The sequence below is a fragment of the Pundamilia nyererei genome, unplaced genomic scaffold (genome assembly GCF_000239375.1).
Source record: "Pundamilia nyererei isolate P.nyererei 1_Seehausen unplaced genomic scaffold, PunNye1.0 scaffold00125, whole genome shotgun sequence".
NCBI classification, from domain to species: domain Eukaryota; kingdom Metazoa; phylum Chordata; class Actinopteri; order Cichliformes; family Cichlidae; genus Pundamilia; species Pundamilia nyererei.
This window is the reverse complement of record NW_005187526.1, coordinates 26660-31765: the sequence shown is the minus strand read 5'-3', so window position 1 is coordinate 31765 and position 5106 is coordinate 26660. Positions and strand designations below refer to the sequence as shown.

Below are 5106 nucleotides of genomic sequence, written 5' to 3'. Positions count from 1 at the left end.
TTTGAGAAAACATCTAGTTTTCCACTCAGTGAAATAGAGTTACCCGTCCACTGCACAATCAATAAAATTCATCTTCTCACCCAGCATCAGACAGCCACCATTACCGTGTATGGCACTGGCCACAAATAATTTCACATTGTAATCCTTATTTCTTTATTGAACTGAAAACCTACTTTTATGGTTCCGTCAACAGAATGAAACAAAACTGACAACGGTACAAGTGCTTCTCCAAAGGCTACAATATTGTAGTCTATACTTCCTCTGCCATATACTGTTCAGGTAAAATTTTACCAATTTTTATATTTGACAGTAGTAAAAAAATACTCTGTCATTCTTTTAGGATGAAATTTGGTTACTTTTCTCAACGTGACTCAAACACAGTGACTTAGCAGAGTATCTACACACTATGTTCCCCCCAGTCCCCAAAAATCCAGGCACCTGCCCATCTTTCAGAGATCATGGGAGAATCTGATACATGATGAATGATGATACATGGTGCACATGAAGAAGAGAGTCAGAGGATGGTTCTAGAGTTGGTGGCTTATCACTGTCACGGTGCTGAGTCTTTGACACAGTGTTTGGAGTTTTGTGTGGATTTATTATTTTTCTTTCCTTTGCGTTAAGATTATTTAACTGTACAAGGCTTGTCCAGTTTAGTTCTTTTGGTCTCTCTGACTTTCAAATAAAACTTAATACTTACCACACACATAAAACAACAAAATAGTTGACCTCAGAGTTTCACAACTTTGCAAAATTCTGACAGAGTCATATTGTTGCAATACAAACTATATACATATCCAAATTTAGTCATCTTCAGCCTGCAGAGAAATTCAACAGTCTTTTTTGTAATGACTTTGTAATGCTACAGTGACAACAACAGTCAACCCCCCACCCCTTGCACAGGGTTATATTAACCTGTCAAATCTTTATTAGGTATTTTTCTACAATCAGTCTATCCAAAACCAACAAGGCAACTTTACTTAAGGTACATAACCTTTGTTATTTTGCTGCAGGATCTGTTAGGCAAAAATGTTAACCACTAAACTCTGCAGATACAGATATATTTTGATTACCTGTCTCCCTCTCCCCATCTCTTTCTCTTGCTTTATAGGCAGTCATATTAAGCAGTCAGTTTGATCAGACATTCCTCTGCAGGGAATTCCTCAACAACTATTAAGAAAAAGGTACATAATGTTTGTCTGTGACGGTTCTCAGTCATCCAGGTCATTGTAGTCTAAGGAGTTGGAAAGAAAAGCGTCTGGACTTCTTTAAGTTGCTTGAAGACGTTTCATTGATTGAGTTAAATTGATTTATTTAAGTGACCGTACTGCTTTTGTCTGAAGTTATGGAGTAATTCATTGTATATTTTGTCATAATTCTAATTTACAACAAAACTCTGGTTAGACAGTGACAGTGTAGAAAATGTTATGCCTTTGCCTAATAGCTGTAAAACTGCTGCTATAGCGTATTAAGGTGCCCTCAAAGCAAACATGAAGCAAAGTTTTAACGCTTGCATATTACAGAATAGGTCAATGTAACGAGTGGGCATGATGTAAAAAGAGGGCAATGTGAGTTTGAATTCAAATATTTCAACGTCTGCAAATAAATTGCATCAAGCTGCATTATAAAAACGGATCAACTGTGGATTTTTAAAAATAAATCCACATAAGCAATCATTCAGGTTGGTTTAAAATTACATCTTTTAAAGCTTTTGAAAAAACCGCTGGCAACCAAATTATGTCTCTTTTCATGCTTGTGTCTACTTGTTTGGAAAATGAATGCTTTGTTTTTATTTTCAAATGCCTCTCACCGATAACGTTAGTAGTTTAATGAGTCACTAGATCAACAACAAGCATGTCCCAGACGTGGCCATTACTTTATAGTTAACCCTGTATTTATATTTTATTGTTTATCTCTACATATTAAAATTTCTGATAACTTAATTAAAACCAAGTGCTGATATGGTTAGTCTTAAGTTGTGTTGGAACTTCAGCTCTACTAGACATCAAGGAGATATTTCATGGATTAGAATAACTATAAATGACAATGCATTGAAATTGTTTGTTTGTTTGTTTGTTGCATGGCTACTGCAGGTCTCAAGACAATCATGGAGATGACTGCTCACTATTTTGATCAGAGAACTACAGCTACTGCTACTCATGGAAATGACTCTGAAAAAACTGATGACTACGACTTGAATGACTTTGCTCAGTTGTTTCAGTCATTTGATGCCATGTCTATCGCTGTTTTCTCCCTGGTCTCTGTTCTTGGCGTGCTCGGGAATGGAGTGGTTATCTGGGTCACCGGGTTCAAGATGAACAAAACTGTTAACACAGTTTAGTACCTCAATCTTGCTGTGGCTGACTTTCTCGTCGCAGCATTTCTGCCCTTTGATGTGATTTTCTTAGCTTTAGGGTCTCACTGGCCCTTTGGCAATTTCATGTGCAAGCTGAGCACCACTCTAATCTCTCTGAACATGTTTGTCAGTGTCTACATTCTGCTGGTGATCAGTGTGGACAGATGTGTGTCTGTGGTGTGGCCCGTGTGGGCTCAGAACTACAGAAATGTACGCAAGTCATCCCATGTGAGTCTGTGTGTTTGGATACTGGCTTTGATTCTCAATGCTCCGTACCTTTACTTCATGGACACCGAGCAACATTCTGGAGACAAAATAATCTGCTTTGACACTCTTTTCGACTACAACATACGATTTCAAGCCATTGTCATCACCAACTTCCTCCTAGGATTTGCAGTCCCCTTCACTGTCATTGTCTCTTGTTATGGTGTCATCATCCATCATGTCAGGAGAAACCGCAACCTGGCTAGCCAGTCAAGTCGCGCCTTTAAAATTATTGCTGCTATTATCATCTGTTTTTTCGTGTGCTGGGCTCCCTTTCATATTATAGGTCTAATTGAGCTGGTTATCTTCACAGCTGATACTGAGAGTAAAACATTACTCCACATTATTGATATTGGGATACCTCTCAGCAACAATTTGGCTGTTCTAAATAGTTGCATGAACCCACTACTGTATGTGTTCATCAGACAAGATTTTAAGGATGAAGTCAGAAAATCCATTCTAAAAAGTATGGAGACTGCCTTCCACGAAGAGAAGACACACCAGACAGAGCAAACAAAGCTTTGAATCCTGTGGTATAAGGCAGACAGTGATGTAACAAAACTATTTTACAAAAATACAAAACGGTAAATAATATTTAAAAAAAAGATGTCAAATTGCTTTTGGCTGTAAATATTACTCCAGAGTAAATCTTTATAATGAATATAGCAATTAAACTGTTCTTATTAATCTAATGGAAATGGCTAACTGTACAAATGCTGTGATACATTAGATCGGTGCTGTCTTGCTTTTGGTGTCTCTTTGACTCACAGTGTGGATTTGTGTGTTCTTATATGAAACTAAAAGGATTTGGAAAAAGACGTAAAATCAGCGAACACCAATCATAGTAAGGAGATGTCCGTTTTGAATACTGAGGTGAAATAGTATGAGATAAAGAAACAAAAGTGTAAGCAAAATGTGCAATTACTATGTTGTAAGTATAACTTATTTAGTCTGTATATACATTTTCATAAGATGAATCACCCTGCTGGCACAGTGGCTAGCGGCGCTGCCTCACAGTAAGAAGGTCCTGAGTTCAATTCCACCATCAGGCTGGGGTCTTTCTGTGTGGATTTTGCATGTTCTCCCCTTTCTAGGTATTCTGTAAACAATAATGCAGTTAGTGGGGACATGTTAATTGTTGACTCTAACTTACCTGTCTCTTAGCTCTGTGGCCGACTGGTGACCTGTCCAGGGTGCTCCCTGCCCCAAGACAGCTGGGATAGGCTTCAGCCCCCCCAGACAGAGCCAATCACCCCTTGGTGCTTTTTACCGATATCATATAAAAATTCACATTTTATCCAGCAGTCTAGCATATATCAATTTATAATCATTATGATGCTACTAAGCTTAAATTAGCAGTTGCTTTTCTTTCTTTTTCTTTTGGTTCATGACCAATGTCTTTCTCCCAGTTATATATCTTCACCTGTACTGTACAGTTGTAAATACATTTAGAAATAAATGCACAACACATCTAACCCTGAATAATAATTTATCATTATGAAATACCCAATGACAGAACACAGAGCACATGCATTGTTAATATAGTCGTAACCTGTAGGGAGAGGTGTTTTACATAACAAACACAGCAATATTACAGTAGTCATAAACAAAGCTGCACACTGCGGCAGCATTTAATAGATTTAATTTAGCAAACCTTACGGCAGACATGAAGGCTACAAATCATTCAGGGTGCTTTCTTAATCTCTTATTCTCCATTATGTGCTAACTAGACAGGCAGTAATGAAATCATCTGTTATTCACGAAGCATAAATGTCTTTGGTAAGAAGTACATAAGTGCACAAGGGTGTAAAAAAAAAAGAGAGTGCTGATAACGTGAAATAAGGTATTGATATTAAACCTTGTGAGTATGACAGTGTCAACAAGTATGTCAGGTGTGCTGTGAATGCTGGGGTGCTCTTGTTCTGGATGTTAGACGCTGTTGGTGGTGGGAGTCAAAGAGGAGGTACTGGTTCTTGTGTGTGGGCTTCCGGTAACTTCAATGTTGAGGTTTTGATTCCCTTCAACAGTCCAGCAATGGCAAACAGTTATCCTTTATGTCTTCCCTGGTGAACTCTATTTTTTTATCCACAGTGTTGATATGAGCAGTGAAGGATTCTACTTATATTTTGCATGGTTGGATCTTAACAAGGTTACAAGTAGAGCTTCAACATTCAACAAGAAGAAATGGGAGTTAACAAAACATTATTTTGAGCACGGGGCTGCAGCCTGTTTCATTTCAAGCACTGTTTTCAATAAACTGCATGCTCAAAATAATGTTCTGTCTCACTCCCATTTCTTCTTGTTGCATGTTGAAGCTCAACCTGTAACCTTGTGAAGGTCCAACCATGCAAAATATGATTTTTTGCCCTTTTTCAGGTGGTCTTAAACTTTTGATAGGGACTGTGCTTTCATTAACAACAGCAGCCATCTGCTCTGCATACAATTTTAAAACAATTAAAATAAAAAGATTTAAAGTTTTCAAAAAA

General features: G+C 37.7%; 1 pseudogene; it reads left to right on the top strand.

Moving 5' to 3' along the window:
• The first annotated feature begins 2107 nt into the window (after positions 1–2107).
• Positions 2108–3145, top strand: LOC102209199 (chemokine-like receptor 1; annotated as a pseudogene).
• Positions 3146–5106: the final 1961 nt, after the last annotated feature.